Raw genomic sequence first — 22,197 nt, forward strand, 5'->3', positions numbered from 1 at the left:
CCCCAACCCTGTCCATCCCAGCCCTATACAACCGAGCCCTGTACAAACCAGCCCATTACAACCCCGACCTATACAACACAGCCCTCTACAACACCTGTCCCGTACAAACCAGCTCCGTACAACCCAGCCCAGTACGACCCAGCCCTGTACAACACAGCCCAGTACAATGCAGCCCAGTACAACCCAGCCCTGTACAAGCCAGCACAGTACAACCCAGCTCAGTACAACCCAGCCCTGTACAATGCAGCCTAGTACAATGCAGCCCAGAAAAACGCAGCCCAGTACAAACCAGCCCAATGCAACCCAGCTCATACAACCCAGCTCAGTACAACCCAGGCCAGTACAACCCAGCCCAGTACAACCCAGTCCAGTACAACCCAGCCCAGTAGAACCCAGCTCAGTAGAACCCAGCTCTTACAACCCGGCTCAGTACAACCCAGCTCAGTACAATCCAGCTCTTCCAACCCGGCTCAGTACAACCCAGCTCAGTACAACCCAGCTCTTACAACCCAGCCCAGTACAACTCAGTCCAGTACAACCCAGCAAAGTACAACCCAGCCCAGTACAACCCAGTATATACAACCCAGCTCAGTACAACCCAGCTCAGTACAACCCAGCTCTGTACAATCCAGCCCAGTACATCCCAGCTCAGTACAATCCAGCCCAGTACAACCCACCGCAATACAACCCAGCTCAGTACAACCCAGGCCTGTACAACCCAGCCCAATAGAACCCAGCTCTGAATGACCCAGCTCAGTACAACCCAGCCCAATACAATCCAGTCCAGAATAAACTAACCTGGTATAACCCAACTCAGCACAACGCAGCCCTATACAACCCCAGTCTTTCCATCCCAGCCCCATAAAACCCAGCCCTGTACAAACCAGCCCATTACATCCCAGACCTGTACAACGCAGCCCTCTACAACAGCTGTCCTGTACAAACCAGCTCCGTACAACCCAGCCCAGTACGACCCAGCCCAGTACAACCCAGCTCAGTACAACCCAGCACATACAACCTGGCTCAGTACAACCCAGGCCTGTACAACCCAGCCCAATAGAACCCAGCTCTGTATAACCCAGCTCAGTACAACCCAGCCCAATTCAACCCTGTCCAGAACAAACTAGCCCGGTACAACCCAGCCCGGTACAACCCAGCTCAGTACAACTCAGCCCAGTACAACGCAGCTCTTACAACCCAGCTCAGTACAACCCAGGCCTGTACAACCCAGCCCTGGAAAACCCAGCCCAGTACGACCCAGCTCAGTACAACCCAGCTCAGTATAACCCAGACCAGTACAACCCAGCACATACAACCCAGCTCAGTACAACCCAGCCCAGGACAACTCAGTCCAGTACAACCCAGCCCAGTACAACCCCAACCCTGTCCATCCCAACCCTATACAACCCAGTCCTGTACAAACCAGCCCATTACAACCCCGACCTGTACAACACAGCCCTCTACAACACCTGTCCCGTACAAACCAGCTCCGTACAACTCAGCTCAGTATGACCCAATCGAGTACAACCTTGCTCAGTACAACACAGTCCGATACAACCTAGCCCTCAACAGTGCAGCCCTGTACAAATCAGCCCTGTACAAATCAGCCCTGTACAACCCAGTCCAATACAACCCAGCCCTGTCCAACGCAGCCTTCTACATCCCAGAGCAGTGCAACCCAGCCCTGTGCAACACAGCTGTGTACAACACAAGCCCTGTTCAACCCAGCCCAGTAAAACCCGGCTGAATACAACCCAGGCCTGTGAAACACAGCCTTCTACAACCCAGCCCTGTACAACCCAGCACAGTACAACCCAGCTCAGTACAACCCAGCCCAAAACAACCCAGCACAGTACAACCCAGCTCAGTACAACCCAGCCCTGTACAATGCAGCCTAGTACAATGCAGCCCAGAAAAACGCAGCCCAGTACAAACCAGCCCAATGCAATCCAACTCAGTATAACCAAGCTCAGTTCAAACCAGCCCTGTGCAACACAGCTGTGTACAACACGAGCCCTGTTCAACCCAGCCCAGTAAAACCCGGCTGAATACAACCCAGGCCTGTGAAACACAGCCCAGTACAACCCAGTCCAGTACGACCCAGCTCAGTACAACCCAGCTCAGTACAACCCAGTCCAGTACAACCCAGCTCATACAACCCAGCTCAGTACAACCCAGGCCAGTACAACTCAGCCCAGTACAACCCAGTCCAGTACAACCCAGCCCAGTAGAACCCAGCTCAGTACAACCCAGCTCTTACAACCCGGCTCAGTACAACCCAGCTCAGTACAATCCAGCTCTTCCAACCCGGCTCAGTACAACCCAGCTCAGTACAACCCAGCTCTTACAACCCAGCTCAGTACAACCCAGGCCAGTACAACTCAGCCCAGTACAACCCAGTCCAGTACAACCCAGCCCAGTAGAACCCAGCTCAGTACAACCCAGCTCTTACAACCCGGCTCAGTACAACCCAGCTCAGTACAATCCAGCTCTTCCAACCCAGCCCAGTACGACCCAGCTCAGTACAACCCAGCTCAGTATAACCCAGACCAGTACAACCCAGCAGATACAACCCAGCTCAGTACAACCCAGGCCAGTACAACCCAGCCCAGGACAACTCAGTCCAGTACAACCCAGCCCAGTACAACCCCAACCCTGTCCATCCCAGCCCTATACAACCCAGCCCTGTACAAACCAGCCAATTACAACCCCGACCTGTACAACACAGCCCTCTACAACACCTGTCCCGTACAAACCAGCTCCGTACAACCCAGCCCAGTACGACCCAGCCCTGTACAACACAGCCCAGTACAATGCAGCCCAGTACAACCCAGCCCTGTACAAGCCAGCACAGTACAACCCAGCTCAGTACAACCCAGCCCTGTACAATGCAGCCTAGTACAATGCAGCCCAGAAAAACGCAGCCCAGTACAAACCAGCCCAATGCAACCCAGCTCAGTACAACCCAGCTCAGTACAATCCAGCTCAGTACAACCCAGGCCTGTACAACCCAGCCCAATAGAACCCAACTCTGTATAACCCAGCTCAGTACAACCCAGCCCAATACAACCCAGTCCAGAATAAACTAGCCCGGTATAACCCAACTCAGCACAACGCAGCCCTATACAACCCCAGTCTTGTCCATCCCAGCCCCATACAACCCAGCCCTGTACAAACCAGCCCATTACAACCCAGACCTGTACAACGCAGCCCTCTACAACAGCTGTCCTGTACAAACCAGCTCCGTACAACCCAGTCCAGTACGACCCAGCCCAGTACAACCCAGCTCAGTACAACCCAGCACATACAACCCGGCTCAGTACAACCCAGGCCTGTACAACCCAGCCCTGGAAAACCCAGCCCAGTACGACCCAGCTCAGTACAACCCAGCTCAGTATAACCCAGACCAGTACAACCCAGCACATACAACCCAGCTCAGTACAATTCAGGCCAGTACAACCCAGCCCAGTACAACCCAGCCCTGGAAAACCCAGCCCAGTACGACCCAGCGCTGTACGACCCAGCTCAGTACAACCCAGCTCAGTATAACCCAGACCAGTACAACCCAGCAGATACAACCCAGCTCAGTACAACCCAGGCCAGTACAACCCAGCCCAGGACAACTCAGTCCAGTACAACCCAGCCCAGTACAACCCCAACCCTGTCCATCCCAGCCCTATACAACCCAGCCCTGTACAAACCAGCCCATTACAACCCCGACCTGTACAACACAGCCCTCTATAACACCTGTCCCGTACAAACCAGCTCTGTACAACTCAGCTCAGTATGACCCAATCGAGTACAACCTTGCTCAGTACAACACAGTCCGATACAACCTAGCCCTCAACAGTGCAGCCCTGTACAAATCAGCCCTGTACAACCCAGTCCAATACAACCCAGCCCTGTCCAATGCAGCCCTGTACAACACAGCTCTATACAACACCAGCCCTGTTCAACCCAGCCCTGTACAACCCGGCCTAATGCAACCCAGGCCTGTGCAACACAGCCTTCTACAACCGAGCCCAGTACAACCCAGCCATGTACAACCCAATCCATTACAACCCAACTCGGTACAACCCTGCTCAATACAACCCAGCCCAAAACAACCTAGCACTGTACAATGCAGCCCTATACAACCCAGCCCTGTACAACACAGCCTTCTACATCCCAGAGCAGTGCAACCCAGCCCTGTGCAACACAGCTGTGTACAACACGAGCCCTGTTCAACCCAGCCCAGTAAAACCCGGCTGAATACAACCCAGGCCTGTGAAACACAGCCTTCTACAACCCAGCCCTGTACAACCCAGCACAGTACAACCCAGCTCAGTACAACCCAGCCCTGTACAACCCAGCACAGTACAACCCAGCTCAGTACAACCCAGTCCAGTACAACCCAGCTCATACAACCCAGCTCAGTACAACCCAGGCCAGTACAACCCAGCCCAGTACAACCCAGTCCAGTACAACCCAGCCCAGTAGAACCCAGCTCAGTACAACCCAGCTCTTACAACCCGGCTCAGTACAACCCAGCTCAGTACAATCCAGCTCTTCCAACCCGGCTCAGTACAACCCAGCTCAGTACAACCCAGCTCTTACAACCCAGCCCAGTACAACTCAGTCCAGTACAACCCAGCAAAGTACAACCCAGCCCAGTACAACCCAGTATATACAACCCAGCTCAGTACAACCCAGCTCAGTACAATCCAGCCCAGTACAACCCAACTCAGTACAACCCAGCTCATACAACCCAGCTCAGTACAATCCAGCCCAGTACATCCCACCGCAATACAACCCAGCTCAGTACAACCCAGCACATACTACCCGGCTCAGTACAACCCGGCTCAGTACAACCCAGGCCTGTACAACCCAGCCCAATAGAACCCAGCTCTGAATGACCCAGCTCAGTACAACCCAGCCCAATACAACCCAGTCCAGAATAAACTAGCCCGGTATAACCCAACTCAGCACAACGCAGCCCTATACAACCCCAGTCTTGTCCATCCCAGCCCCATACAACCCAGCCCTGTACAAACCAGCCCATTACATCCCAGACCTGTACAACGCAGCCCTCTACAACAGCTGTCCTGTACAAACCAGCTCCGTACAACCCAGCCCAGTACGACCCAGCCCAGTACAACCCAGCTCAGTACAACCCAGCACATACAACCCGGCTCAGTACAACCCAGGCCTGTACAACCCAGCCCAATAGAACCCAGCTCTGTATAACCCAGCTCAGTACAACCCAGCCCAATTCAACCCTGTCCAGAACAAACTAGCCCGGTACAACCCAGCCCGGTACAACCCAGCTCAGTACAACTCAGCCCAGTACAACGCAGCTCTTACAACCCAGCTCAGTACAACCCAGGCCTGTACAACCCAGCCCTGGAAAACCCAGCCCAGTACGACCCAGCTCAGTACAACCCAGCTCAGTATAACCCAGACCAGTACAACCCTGCACATACAACCCAGCTCAGTACAACCCAGCCCAGGACAACTCAGTCCAGTACAACCCAGCCCAGTACAACCCCAACCCTGTCCATCCCAACCCTATACAACCCAGTCCTGTACAAACCAGCCCATTACAACCCCGACCTGTACAACACAGCCCTCTACAACACCTGTCCCGTACAAACCAGCTCCGTACAACTCAGCTCAGTATGACCCAATCGAGTACAACCTTGCTCAGTACAACACAGTCCGATACAACCTAGCCCTCAACAGTGCAGCCCTGTGCAAATCAGCCCTGTACAAATCAGCCCTGTACAACCCAGTCCAATACAACCCAGCCCTGTCCAACGCAGCCCTGTACAACACAGCTCTATACAACACCAGCCCTGTTCAACCCAGCACTGTACAACCCGGCCTAATGCAACCCAGGCCTGTGCAACACAGCCTTCTACAACCGAGCCCAGTACAACCCAGCCATGTACAACACAATCCATTACAACCCAACTCGGTACAACCCTGCTCAATACAACCCAGCCCAAAACAACCTAGCACTGTACAATGCAGCCCTATACAACCCAGCCCTGTGCAACACAGCCTTCTACATCCCAGAGCAGTGCAACCCAGCCCTGTGCAACACAGCTGTGTACAACACGAGCCCTGTTCAACCCAGCCCAGTAAAACCCGGCTGAATACAACCCAGGCCTGTGAAACACAGCCTTCTACAACCCAGCCCTGTACAACCCAGCACAGTACAACCCAGCTCAGTACAACCCAGCCCTGTACAACCCAGCACAGTACAACCCAGCTCAGTACAACCCAGCCCTGTACAATGCAGCCTAGTACAATGCAGCCCAGAAAAACGCAGCCCAGTACAAACCAGCCCAATGCAATCCAACTCAGTATAACCAAGCTCAGTTCAAACCAGCCCTGTAGAAACCTGACCTGTACAACCCAGCCCAGTACAACCCAGTCCAGTACGACCCAGCTCAGTACAACCCAGCTCAGTACAACCCAGTCCAGTACAACCCAGCTCATACAACCCAGCTCAGTACAACCCAGGCCAGTACAACCCAGCCCAGTACAACCCAGTCCAGTACAACCCAGCCCAGTAGAACCCAGCTCAGTACAACCCAGCTCTTACAACCCGGCTCAGTACAACCCAGCTCAGTACAATCCAGCTCTTCCAACCCGGCTCAGTACAACCCAGCTCAGTACAACCCAGCTCTTACAACCCAGCCCAGTACAACTCAGTCCAGTACAACCCAGCAAAGTACAACCCAGCCCAGTACAACCCAGTATATACAACCCAGCTCAGTACAACCCAGCTCAGTACAATCCAGCGCAGTACAACCCAGCTCAGTACAACCCAGCTCATACAACCCAGCTCAGTACAATCCAGCCCAGTACAACACACCGCAATACAAACCAGCTCAGTACAACCCAGCACATACTACCCGGCTCAGTACAACCCGGCTCAGTACAACCCAGGCCTGTACAACCCAGCCCAATAGAACCCAGCTCTGAATGACCCAGCTCAGTACAACCCAGCCCAATACAACCCAGTCCAGAATAAACTAGCCCGGTATAACCCAACTCAGCACAACGCAGCCCTATACAACCCCAGTCTTGTCCATCCCAGCCCCATACAACCCAGCCCTGTACAAACCAGCCCATTACATCCCAGACCTGTACAACGCAGCCCTCTACAACAGCTGTCCTGTACAAACCAGCTCCGTACAACCCAGCCCAGTACGACCCAGCCCAGTACAACCCAGCTCAGTACAACCCAGCACATACAATCCGGCTCAGTACAACCCAGGCCTGTACAACCCAGCCCAATAGAACCCAGCTCTGTATAACCCAGCTCAGTACAACCCAGCCCAATACAACCCTGTCCAGAACAAACTAGCCCGGTACAACCCAGCCCGGTACAACCCAGCTCAGTACAACTCAGCCCAGTACAACCCAGCTCTTACAACCCAGCTCAGTACAACCCAGGGCTGTACAACCCAGCCCTGGAAAACCCAGCCCAGTACGACCCAGCTCAGTACAACCCAGCTCAGTATAACCCAGACCAGTACAACCCAGCACATACAACCCAGCTCAGTACAACCCAGGCCAGTACAACCCAGCCCAGGACAACTCAGTCCAGTACAACCCAGCCCAGTACAACCCCAACCCTGTCCATCCCAGCCCTATACAACCCAGCCCTGTACAAACCAGCCCATTACAACCCCGACCTGTACAACACAGCCCTCTACAACACCTGTCCCGTACAAACCAGCTCCGTACAACCCAGCCCAGTACGACCCAGCCCTGTACAACACAGCCCAGTACAATGCAGCCCAGTACAACCCAGCCCTGTACAAGCCAGCACAGTACAACCCAGCTCAGTACAACCCAGCCCTGTACAATGCAGCCTAGTACAATGCAGCCCAGAAAAACGCAGCCCAGTACAAACCAGCCCAATGCAACCCAGCTCAGTACAACCCAGCTCAGTACAATCCAGCTCAGTACAACCCAGGCCTGTACAACCCAGCCCAATAGAACCCAACTCTGTATAACCCAGCTCAGTACAACCCAGCCCAATACAACCCAGTCCAGAATAAACTAGCCCGGTATAACACAACTCAGCACAACGCAGCCCTATACAACCCCAGTCTTGTCCATCCCAGCCCCATACAACCCAGCCCTGTACAAACCAGCCCATTACAACCCAGACCTGTACAACGCAGCCCTCTACAACAGCTGTCCTGTACAAACCAGCTCCGTACAACCCAGCCCAGTACGATCCAGCCCAGTACAACCCAGCTCAGTACAACCCAGCACATACAACCCGGCTCAGTACAACCCAGCCCTGTACAACCCAGCCCAATAGAACCCAGCTCTGTATAACCCAGCTCAGTACAACCCAGCCCAATACAACCCTGTCCAGAACAAACTAGCCCGGTACAACCCAGCCCGGTACAACCCAGCTCAGTACAACTCAGCCCAGTACAACCCAGCTCTTACAACCCAGCTCAGTACAACCCAGCCCTGGAAAACCCAGCCCAGTACGACCCAGCGCTGTACGACCCAGCTCAGTACAACCCAGCTCAGTATAACCCAGACCAGTACAACCCAGCACATACAACCCAGCTCAGTACAATCCAGCCCAGTACAACCCAGCTCAGTACAACCCAGCACATACTACCCGGCTCAGTACAACCCGGCTCAGTACAACCCAGGCCTGTACAACCCAGCCCAATAGAGCCCAGCTCTGAATGACCCAGCTCAGTACAACCCAGCCCAATACAACCCAGTCCAGAATAAACTAGCCCGGTATAACCCAACTCAGCACAACGCAGCCCTATACAACCCCAGTCTTGTCCATCCCAGCCCCATACAACCCAGCCCTGTACAAACCAGCCCATTACATCCCAGACCTGTACAACGCAGCCCTCTACAACAGCTGTCCTGTACAAACCAGCTCCGTACAACCCAGCCCAGTACGACCCAGCCCAGTACAACCCAGCTCAGTACAACCCAGCACATACAACCCGGCTCAGTACAACCCAGGCCTGTACAACCCAGCCCAATAGAACCCAGCTCTGTATAACCCAGCTCAGTACAACCCAGCCCAATTCAACCCAGCTCAGTACAACTCAGCCCAGTACAACCCAGCTCTTACAACCCAGCTCAGTACAACCCAGGCCTGTACAACCCAGCCCTGGAAAACCCAGCCCAGTACGACCCAGCTCAGTACAACCCAGCTCAGTATAACCCAGACCAGTACAACCCAGCACATACAACCCAGCTCAGTACAACCCAGCCCAGGACAACTCAGTCCAGTACAACCCAGCCCAGTACAACCCCAACCCTGTCCATCCCAACCCTATACAACCCAGTCCTGTACAAACCAGCCCATTACAACCCCGACCTGTACAACACAGCCCTCTACAACACCTGTCCCGTACAAACCAGCTCCGTACAACTCAGCTCAGTATGACCCAATCGAGTACAACCTTGCTCAGTACAACACAGTCCGATACAACCTAGCCCTCAACAGTGCAGCCCTGTACAAATCAGCCCTGTACAACCCAGTCCAATACAACCCAGCCCTGTCCAACGCAGCCCTATACAACACAGCTCTATACAACACCAGCCCTGTTCAACCCAGCCCTGTACAACCTGGCCTAATGCAACCCAGGCCTGTGCAACACAGCCTTCTACAACCGAGCCCAGTACAACCCAGCCATGTACAACCCAATCCATTACAACCCAACTCGGTACAACCCTGCTCAATACAACCCAGCCCAAAACAACCTAGCACTGTACAATGCAGCCCTATACAACCCAGCCCTGTGCAACACAGCCTTCTACATCCCAGAGCAGTGCAACCCAGCCCTGTGCAACACAGCTGTGTACAACACGAGCCCTGTTCAACCCAGCCCAGTAAAACCCGGCTGAATACAACCCAGGCCTGTGAAACACAGCCTTCTACAACCCAGCCCTGTACAACCCAGCACAGTACAACCCAGCTCAGTACAACCCAGCCCTGTACAACCCAGCACAGTACAACCCAGCTCAGTACAACCCAGCCCTGTACAATGCAGCCTAGTACAATGCAGCCCAGAAAAACGCAGCCCAGTACAAACCAGCCCAATGCAACCCAGCTCAGTACAACCCAGCCCTGTACAACCCAGCACAGTACAACCCAGCGCAGTACAACCCAGCCCTGTACAATGCAGCCTAGTACAATGCAGCCCAGAAAAACGCAGCCCAGTACAAACCAGCCCAATGCAATCCAACTCAGTATAACCAAGCTCAGTTCAAACCAGCCCTGTAGAAACCTGACCTGTACAACCCAGCCCAGTACAACCCAGTCCAGTACGACCCAGCTCAGTACAACCCAGCTCAGTACAACCCAGTCCAGTACAACCCAGCTCATACAACCCAGCTCAGTACAACCCAGGCCAGTACAACCCAGCCCAGTACAACCCAGTATATACAACCCAGCTCAGTACAACCCAGCTCAGTACAATCCAGCCCAGTACAACCCAGCTCAGTACAACCCAGCTCATACAACCCAGTTCAGTACAATCCAGCCCAGTACAACACACCGCAATACAACCCAGCTCAGTACAACCCAGCACATACTACCCGGCTCAGTACAACCCGGCTCAGTACAACCCAGGCCTGTACAACCCAGCCCAATAGAACCCAGCTCTGAATGACCCAGCTCAGTACAACCCAGCCCAATACAACCCAGTCCAGAATAAACTAGCCCGGTATAACCCAACTCAGCACAACGCAGCCCTATACAACCCCAGTCTTGTCTATCCCAGCCCCATACAACCCAGCCCTGTACAAACCAGCCCATTACATCCCAGACCTGTACAACGCAGCCCTCTACAACAGCTGTCCTGTACAAACCAGCTCCGTACAACCCAGCCCAGTACGACCCAGCCCAGTACAACCCAGCTCAGTACAACCCAGCACATACAATCCGGCTCAGTACAACCCAGGCCTGTACAACCCAGCCCAATAGAACCCAGCTCTGTATAACCCAGCTCAGTACAACCCAGCCCAATACAACCCTGTCCAGAACAAACTAGCCCGGTACAACCCAGCCCGGTACAACCCAGCTCAGTACAACTCAGCCCAGTACAACCCAGCTCTTACAACCCAGCTCAGTACAACCCAGGCCTGTACAACCCAGCCCTGGAAAACCCAGCCCAGTACGACCCAGCTCAGTACAACCCAGCTCAGTATAACCCAGACCAGTACAACCCAGCACATACAACCCAGCTCAGTACAACCCAGGCCAGTACAACCCAGCCCAGGACAACTCAGTCCAGTACAACCCAGCCCAGTACAACCCCAACCCTGTCCATCCCAGCCCTATACAACCCAGCCCTGTACAAACCAGCCCATTACAACCCCGACCTGTACAACACAGCCCTCTACAACACCTGTCCCGTACAAACCAGCTCCGTACAACCCAGCCCAGTACGACCCAGCCCTGTACAACACAGCCCAGTACAATGCAGCCCAGTACAACCCAGCCCTGTACAAGCCAGCACAGTACAACCCAGCTCAGTACAACCCAGCCCTGTACAATGCAGCCTAGTACAATGCAGCCCAGAAAAACGCAGCCCAGTACAAACCAGCCCAATGCAACCCAGCTCAGTACAACCCAGCTCAGTACAATCCAGCTCAGTACAACCCAGGCCTGTACAACACAGCCCAATAGAACCCAACTCTGTATAACCCAGCTCAGTACAACCCAGCCCAATACAACCCAGTCCAGAATAAACTAGCCCGGTATAACACAACTCAGCACAACGCAGCCCTATACAACCCCAGTCTTGTCCATCCCAGCCCCATACAACCCAGCCCTGTACAAACCAGCCCATTACAACCCAGACCTGTACAACGCAGCCCTCTACAACAGCTGTCCTGTACAAACCAGCTCCGTACAACCCAGCCCAGTACGACCCAGCCCAGTACAACCCAGCTCAGTACAACCCAGCACATACAACCCGGCTCAGTACAACCCAGGCCTGTACAACCCAGCCCAATAGAACCCAGCTCTGTATAACCCAGCTCAGTACAACCCAGCCCAATACAACCCTGTCCAGAACAAACTAGCCCGGTACAACCCAGCTCAGTACAACTCAGCCCAGTACAACCCAGCTCTTACAACCCAGCTCAGTACAACCCAGGCCTGTACAACCCAGCCCTGGAAAACCCAGCCCAGTACGACCCAGCGCTGTACGACCCAGCTCAGTACAACCCAGCTCAGTATAACCCAGACCAGTACAACCCAGCACATACAACCCAGCTCAGTACAATCCAGCCCAGTACAACCCACCGCAATACAACCCAGCTCAGTACAACCCAGCACATACTACCCGGCTCAGTACAACCCGGCTCAGTACAACCCAGGCCTGTACAACCCAGCCCAATAGAACCCAGCTCTGAATGACCCAGCTCAGTACAACCCAGCCCAATACAACCCAGTCCAGAATAAACTAGCCCGGTATAACCCAACTCAGCACAACGCAGCCCTATACAACCCCAGTCTTGTCCATCCCAGCCCCATACAACCCAGCCCTGTACAAACCAGCCCATTACATCCCAGACCTGTACAACGCAGCCCTCTACAACTGCTGTCCTGTACAAACCAGCTCCGTACAACCCAGCCCAGTACGACCCAGCCCAGTACAACCCAGCTCAGTACAACCCAGCACATACAACCCGGCTCAGTACAACCCAGGCCTGTACAACCCAGCCCAATAGAACCCAGCTCTGTATAACCCAGCTCAGTACAACCCAGCCCAATTCAACCCTGTCCAGAACAAACTAGCCCGGTACAACCCAGCCCGGTACAACCCAGCTCAGTACAACTCAGCCCAGTACAACCCAGCTCTTACAACCCAGCTCAGTACAACCCAGGCCTGTACAACCCAGCCCTGGAAAACCCAGCCCAGTACGACCCAGCTCAGTACAACCCAGCTCAGTACAACTCAGCCCAGTACAACCCAGCTCTTACAACCCAGCTCAGTACAACCCAGGCCTGTACAACCCAGCCCTGGAAAACCCAGCCCAGTACGACCCAGCTCAGTACAACCCAGCTCAGTATAACCCAGACCAGTACAACCCAGCACATACAACCCAGCTCAGTACAACCCAGGCCAGTACAACCCAGCCCAGGACAACTCAGTCCAGTACAACCCAGCCCAGTACAACCCCAACCCTGTCCATCCAAGCCCTATACAACCCAGCCCTGTACAAACCAGCCCATTACAACCCCGACCTGTACAACACAGCCCTCTACAACACCTGTCCCGTACAAACCAGCTCCGTACAACCCAGCCCAGTACGACCCAGCCCTGTACAACACAGCCCAGTACAATGCAGCCCAGTACAACCCAGCCCTGTACAAGCCAGCACAGTACAACCCAGCTCAGTACAACCCAGCCCTGTACAATGCAGCCTAGTACAATGCAGCCCAGAAAAACGCAGCCCAGTACAAACCAGCCCAATGCAACCCAGCTCAGTACAACCCAGCTCAGTACAATCCAGCTCAGTACAACCCAGGCCTGTACAACCCAGCCCAATAGAACCCAACTCTGTATAACCCAGCTCAGTACAACCCAGCCCAATACAACCCAGTCCAGAATAAACTAGCCCGGTATAACACAACTCAGCACAACGCAGCCCTATACAACCCCAGTCTTGTCCATCCCAGCCCCATACAACCCAGCCCTGTACAAACCAGCCCATTACAACCCAGACCTGTACAACGCAGCCCTCTACAACAGCTGTCCTGTACAAACCAGCTCCGTACAACCCAGCCCAGTACGACCCAGCCCAGTACAACCCAGCTCAGTACAACCCAGCACATACAACCCGGCTCAGTACAACCCAGGCCTGTACAACCCAGCCCAATAGAACCCAGCTCTGTATAACCCAGCTCAGTACAACCCAGCCCAATACAACCCTGTCCAGAACAAACTAGCCCGGTACAACCCAGCCCGGTACAACCCAGCTCAGTACAACTCAGCCCAGTACAACCCAGCTCTTACAACCCAGCTCAGTACAACCCAGGCCTGTACAACCCAGCCCTGGAAAACCCAGCCCAGTACGACCCAGCGCTGTACGACCCAGCTCAGTACAACCCAGCTCAGTATAACCCAGACCAGTACAACCCAGCACATACAACCCAGCTCAGTACAATCCAGCCCAGTACAACCCACCGCAATACAACCCAGCTCAGTACAACCCAGCACATACTACCCGGCTCAGTACAACCCGGCTCAGTACAACCCAGGCCTGTACAACCCAGCCCAATAGAACCCAGCTCTGAATGACCCAGCTCAGTACAACCCAGCCCAATACAACCCAGTCCAGAATAAACTAGCCCGGTATAACCCAACTCAGCACAACGCAGCCCTATACAACCCCAGTCTTGTCCATCCCAGCCCCATACAACCCAGCCCTGTACAAACCAGCCCATTACATCCCAGACCTGTACAACGCAGCCCTCTACAACAGCTGTCCTGTACAAACCAGCTCCGTACAACCCAGCCCAGTACGACCCAGCCCAGTACAACCCAGCTCAGTACAACCCAGCACATACAACCCGGCTCAGTACAACCCAGGCCTGTACAACCCAGCCCAATAGAACCCAGCTCTGTATAACCCAGCTCAGTACAACCCAGCCCAATTCAACCCTGTCCAGAACAAACTAGCCCGGTACAACCCAGCCCGGTACAACCCAGCTCAGTACAACTCAGCCCAGTACAACCCAGCTCTTACAACCCAGCTCAGTACAACCCAGGCCTGTACAACCTAGCCCTGGAAAACCCAGCCCAGTACGACCCAGCTCAGTACAACCCAGCTCAGTATAACCCAGACCAGTACAACCCAGCACATACAACCCAGCTCAGTACAACCCAGCCCAGGACAACTCAGTCCAGTACAACCCAGCCCAGTACAACCCCAACCCTGTCCATCCCAACCCTATACAACCCAGTCCTGTACAAACCAGCCCATTACAACCCCGACCTGTACAACACAGCCCTCTACAACACCTGTCCCGTACAAACCAGCTCCGTACAACTCAGCTCAGTATGACCCAATCGAGTACAACCTTGCTCAGTACAACACAGTCCGATACAACCTAGCCCTCAACAGTGCAGCCCTGTACAAATCAGCCCTGTACAACCCAGTCCAATACAACCCAGCCCTGTCCAACGCAGCCCTATACAACACAGCTCTATACAACACCAGCCCTGTTCAACCCAGCCCTGTACAACCTGGCCTAATGCAACCCAGGCCTGTGCAACACAGCCTTCTACAACCGAGCCCAGTACAACCCAGCCATGTACAACACAATCCATTACAACCCAACTCGGTACAACCCTGCTCAATACAACCCAGCCCAAAACAACCTAGCACTGTACAATGCAGCCCTATACAACCCAGCCCTGTGCAACACAGCCTTCTACATCCCAGAGCAGTGCAACCCAGCCCTGTACAACACAGCTGTGTACAACACGAGCCCTGTTCAACCCAGCCCAGTAAAACCCGGCTGAATACAACCCAGGCCTGTGAAACACAGCCTTCTACAACCCAGCCCTGTACAACCCAGCACAGTACAACCCAGCTCAGTACAACCCAGCCCTGTACAACCCAGCACAGTACAACCCAGCTCAGTACAACCCAGCCCTGTACAATGCAGCCTAGTACAATGCAGCCCAGAAAAACGCAGCCCAGTACAAACCAGCCCAATGCAACCCAGCTCAGTACAACCCAGCCCTGTACAACCCAGCACAGTACAACCCAGCTCAGTACAACCCAGCCCTGTACAATGCAGCCTAGTACAATGCAGCCCAGAAAAACGCAGCCCAGTACAAACCAGCCCAATGCAATCCAACTCAGTATAACCAAGCTCAGTTCAAACCAGCCCTGTAGAAACCTGACCTGTACAACCCAGCCCAGTACAACCCAGTCCAGTACGACCCAGCTCAGTACAACCCAGCTCAGTACAACCCAGTCCAGTACAACCCAGCTCATACAACCCAGCTCAGTACAACCCAGGCCAGTACAACCCAGCCCAATACAACCCAGTCCAGTACAACCCAGCCCAGTAGAACCCAGCTCAGTACAACCAAGCTCTTACAACCCGGCTCAGTACAACCCAGCTCAGTACAATCCAGCTCTTCCAACCCGGCTCAGTACAACCCAGCTCAGTACAACCCAGCTCTTACAACCCAGCCCAATACAACTCAGTCCAGTACAACCCAGCTCTTACAACCCAGCCCAGTACAACACAGTCCAGTACAACCCAGCAAATTACAACCCAGCCCAGTACAACCCAGTATATACAACCCAGCTCATACAACCCAGCTCAGTACAATCCAGCCCAGTACAACCCACCGCAATACAACCCAGCTCAGTACAACCCAGCACATACTACCCGGCTCAGTACAACCCGGCTCAGTACAACCCAGGCCTGTACAACCCAGCCCAATAGAACCCAGCTCTGAATGACCCAGCTCAGTACAACCCAGCCCAATACAACCCAGTCCAGAATAAACTAGCCCGGTATAACCCAACTCAGCACAACGCAGCCCTATACAACCCCAGTCTTGTCCATCCCAGCCCCATACAACCCAGCCCTGTACAAACCAGCCCATTACAACCCAGACCTGTACAACGCAGCCCTCTACAACAGCTGTCCTGTACAAACCAGCTCCGTACAACCCAGCCCAGTACGACCCAGCCCAGTACAACCCAGCTCAGTACAACCCAGCACATACAACCCGGCTCAGTACAACCCAGGCCTGTACAACCCAGCCCAATAGAACCCAGCTCTGTATAACCCAGCCCAATACAACCCTGTCCAGAACAAACTAGCCCGGTACAACCCAGCCCGGTACAACCCAGCTCAGTACAACTCAGCCCAGTACAACCCAGCTCTTACAACCCAGCTCAGTACAACCCAGGCCTGTACAACCCAGCCCTGGAAAACCCAGCCCAGTACGACCCAGCTCAGTACAACCCAGCTCAGTATAACCCAGACCAGTACAACCCAGCACATACAACCCAGCTCAGTACAACCCAGGCCAGTACAACCCAGCCCAGGACAACTCAGTCCAGTACAACCCAGCCCAGTACAACCCCAACCCTGTCCATCCAAGCCCTATACAACCCAGCCCTGTACAAACCAGCCCATTACAACCCCGACCTGTACAACACAGCCCTCTACAACACCTGTCCCGTACAAACCAGCTCCGTACAACCCAGCCCAGTACGACCCAGCCCTGTACAACACAGCCCAGTACAATGCAGCCCAGTACAACCCAGCCCTGTACAAGCCAGCACAGTACAACCCAGCTCAGTACAACCCAGCCCTGTACAATGCAGCCTAGTACAATGCAGCCCAGAAAAACGCAGCCCAGTACAAACCAGCCCAATGCAACCCAGCTCAGTACAACCCAGCTCAGTACAATCCAGCTCAGTACAACCCAGGCCTGTACAACCCAGCCCAATAGAACCCAACTCTGTATAACCCAGCTCAGTACAACCCAGCCCAATACAACCCAGTCCAGAATAAACTAGCCCGGTATAACACAACTCAGCACAACGCAGCCCTATACAACCCCAGTCTTGTCCATCCCAGCCCCATACAACCCAGCCCTGTACAAACCAGCCCATTACAACCCAGACCTGTACAACGCAGCCCTCTACAACAGCTGTCCTGTACAAACCAGCTCCGTACAACCCAGCCCAGTACGACCCAGCCCAGTACAACCCAGCTCAGTACAACCCAGCACATACAACCCGGCTCAGTACAACCCAGGCCTGTACAACCCAGCCCAATAGAACCCAGCTCTGTATAACCCAGCTCAGTACAACCCAGCCCAATACAACCCTGTCCAGAACAAACTAGCCCGGTACAACCCAGCCCGGTACAACCCAGCTCAGTACAACTCAGCCCAGTACAACCCAGCTCTTACAACCCAGCTCAGTACAACCCAGCCCTGGAAAACCCAGCCCAGTACGACCCAGCGCTGTACGACCCAGCTCAGTACAACCCAGCTCAGTATAACCCAGACCAGTACAACCCAGCACATACAACCCAGCTCAGTACAACCCAGGCCAGTACAACCCAGCCCAGGACAACTCAGTCCAGTACAACCCAGCCCAGTACAACCCCAACCCTGTCCATCCCAGCCCTATACAACCCAGCCCTGTACAAACCAGCCCATTACAACCCCGACCTGTACAACACAGCCCTCTACAACACCTGTCCCGTACAAACCAGCTCCGTACAACTCAGCTCAGTATGACCCAATCGAGTACAACCTTGCTCAGTACAACACAGTCCGATACAACCTAGCCCTCAACAGTGCAGCCCTGTACAAATCAGCCCTGTACAACCCAGTCCAATACAACACAGCCCTGTCCAACGCAGCCCTGTACAACACAGCTCTATACAACACCAGCCCTGTTCAACCCAGCACTGTACAACCCGGCCTAATGCAACCCAGGCCTGTGCAACACAGCCTTCTACAACCGAGCCCAGTACAACCCAGCCATGTACAACCCAATCCATTACAACCCAACTCGGTACAACCCTGCTCAATACAACCCAGCCCAAAACAACCTAGCACTGTACAATGCAGCCCTATACAACCCAGCCCTGTGCAACACAGCCTTCTACATCCCAGAGCAGTGCAACCCAGCCCTGTGCAACACAGCTGTGTACAACACGAGCCCTGTTCAACCCAGCCCAGTAAAACCCGGCTGAATACAACCCAGGCCTGTGAAACACAGCCTTCTACAACCCAGCCCTGTACAACCCAGCACAGTACAACCCAGCTCAGTACAACCCAGCCCTGTACAACTCAGCACAGTACAATCCACCTCAGTACAACCCAGCCCTGTACAATGCAGCCTAGTACAATGCAGCCCAGAAAAACGCAGCCCAGTACAAACCAGCCCAATGCAATCCAACTCAGTATAACCAAGCTCAGTTCAAACCAGCCCTGTAGAAACCTGACCTGTACAACCCAGCCCAGTACAACCCAGTCCAGTACGACCCAGCTCAGTACAACCCAGCTCAGTACAACCCAGTCCAGTACAACCCAGCTCATACAACCCAGCTCAGTACAACCCAGGCCAGTACAACCCAGCCCAGTACAACCCAGTCCAGTACAACCCAGCCCAGTAGAACCCAGCTCAGTACAACCCAGCTCTTACAACCCGGCTCAGTACAACTCAGTCCAGTACAACCCAGCAAAGTACAACCCAGCCCAGTACAACCCAGCCCAGTACAACCCACCGCAATACAACCCAGCTCAGTACAACCCAGCACATACTACCCGGCTCAGTACAACCCGGCTCAGTACAACCCAGGCCTGTACAACCCAGCCCAATAGAACCCAGCTCTGAATGACCCAGCTCAGTACAACCCAGCCCAATACAACCCAGTCCAGAATAAACTAGCCCGGTATAACCCAACTCAGCACAACGCAGCCCTATACAACCCCAGTCTTGTCCATCCCAGCCCCATACAACCCAGCCCTGTACAAACCAGCCCATTACATCCCAGACCTGTACAACGCAGCCCTCTACAACAGCTGTCCTGTACAAACCAGCTCCGTACAACCCAGCCCAGTACGACCCAGCCCAGTACAACCCAGCTCAGTACAACCCAGCACATACAACCCGGCTCAGTACAACCCAGGCCTGTACAACCCAGCCCAATAGAACCCAGCTCTGTATAACCCAGCTCAGTACAACCCAGCCCAATTCAACCCTGTCCAGAACAAACTAGCCCGGTACAACCCAACCCGGTACAACCCAGCTCAGTACAACTCAGCCCAGTACAACCCAGCTCTTACAACCCAGCTCAGTACAACCCAGGCCTGTACAACCCAGCCCTGGAAAACCCAGCCCAGTACGACCCAGCTCAGTACAGCCCAGCTCAGTATAACCCAGACCAGTACAACCCAGCACATACAACCCAGCTCAGTACAACCCAGCCCAGGACAACTCAGTCCAGTACAACCCAGCCCAGTACAACCCCAACCCTGTCCATCCCAGCCCTATACAACCCAGCCCTGTACAAACCAGCTCCGTACAACCCAGCCCAGTACGACCCAGCCCTGTACAACACAGCCCAGTACAATGCAGCCCAGTACAAACCAGCCCAATGCAACCCAGCTCAGTACAACCCAGCTCAGTACAATCCAGCTCAGTACAACCCAGGCCTGTACAACCCAGCCCAATAGAACCCAACTCTGTATAACCCAGCTCAGTACAACCCAGCCCAATACAACACAGTCCAGAATAAACTAGCCCGGTACAACCCAGCCCGGTACAACCCAGCTCAGTACAACTCAGCCCAGTACAACCCAGCTCTTACAACCCAGCTCAGTACAACCCAGGCCTGTACAACCCAGCCCTGGAAAACCCAGCCCAGTACGACCCAGCTCAGTACAACCCAGCTCAGTATAACCCAGACCAGTACAACCCAGCACATACAACCCAGCTCAGTACAATTCAGGCCACTACAACCCAGCCCGGTACAACCCAGCTAAGTACAACTCAGCCCAGTACAACTCAGCTCTTACAACCTGGCTCAGTACAACCCAGGTCTGTACAACCCAGCCCTGGAAAACCCAGCCCAGTACGACCCAGCGCTGTACGACCCAGCTCAGTACAACCCAGCTCAGTATAACCCAGCCCAGTACAACCCAGCTCTTACAACCCGGCTCAGTACAACCCAGGTCTGTACAACCCAGCCCTGGAAAACCCAGCCCAGTACGACCCAGCGCTGTACGACCCAGCTCAGTACAACCCAGCTCAGTATAACCCAGACCAGTACAACCCAGCACATACAACCCGGCTCAGTACAACCCAGGCCTGTACAACCCAGCCCAATAGAACCCAGCTCTGTATAACCCAGCTCAGTACAACCCAGCCCAATACAACCCTGTCCAGAACAAACTAGCCCGGTACAACCCAGCCCGGTACAACCCAGCTCAGTACAACTCAGCCCAGTACAACCCAGCTCTTACAACCCAGCTCAGTACAACCCAGGCCTGTACAACCCAGCCCTGGAAAACCCAGCCCAGTACGACCCAGCTCAGTACAACCCAGCTCAGTATAACCCAGACCAGTACAACCCAGCACATACAACCCAGCTCAGTACAATTCAGGCCACTACAACCCAGCCCGGTACAACCCAGCTCAGTACAACTCAGCCCAGTACAACCCAGCTCTTACAACCTGGCTCAGTACAACCCAGGTCTGTACAACCCAGCCCTGGAAATCCCAGCCCAGTACGACCCAGCGCTGTACGACCCAGCTCAGTACAACCCAGCTCAGTATAACCCAGCCCAGTACAACCCAGCTCTTACAACCCGGCTCAGTACAACCCAGGTCTGTACAACCCAGCCCTGGAAAACCCAGCCCAGTACGACCCAGCGCTGTACGACCCAGCTCAGTACAACCCAGCTCAGTATAACCCAGACCAGTACAACCCAGCTCATACAACCCAGCTCAGTACAACCCAGCCCAGGACAACTCAGTCCAGTACAACCCAGCCCAGTACAACCCCAACCCTGTCCATCCCAGCCCTATACAACCCAGCCCTGTACAAACCAGCCCATTACAACCCCGACCTGTACAACACAGCCCTCTACAACACCTGTCCCGTACAAACCAGCTCCGTACAACCCAGCCCAGTACGACCCAGCCCTGTACAACACAGCCCAGTACAATGCAGCCCAGTACAACCCAGCCCTGTACAAGCCAGCACAGTACAACCCAGCTCTGTACAACCCAGCCCTGTACAATGCAGCCTAGTACAATGCATCCCAGAAAAACGCAGCCCAGTACAAACCCGCCCAATGCAACCCAGCTCAGTACAACCCAGCTCAGTACAATCCAGCTCAGTACAACCCAGGCCTGTACAACCCAGCCCAATAGAACCCAACTCTGTATAACTCAGCTCAGTACAACCCAGCCCAATACAACCCAGTCCAGAATAAACTAGCCCGGTATAACCCAACTCAGCACAACGCAGCCCTATACAACCCCAGTCTTGTCCATCCCAGCCCCATACAACCCAGCCCTGTACAAACCAGCCCATTACAACCCAGACCTGTACAACGCAGCCCTCTACAACAGCTGTCCTGTACAAACCAGCTCCGTACAACCCAGCCCAGTATGACCCAGCCCAGT

This window comes from Hypanus sabinus, chromosome 28, assembly GCF_030144855.1.
Source record: "Hypanus sabinus isolate sHypSab1 chromosome 28, sHypSab1.hap1, whole genome shotgun sequence".
NCBI lineage: Eukaryota > Metazoa > Chordata > Chondrichthyes > Myliobatiformes > Dasyatidae > Hypanus > Hypanus sabinus.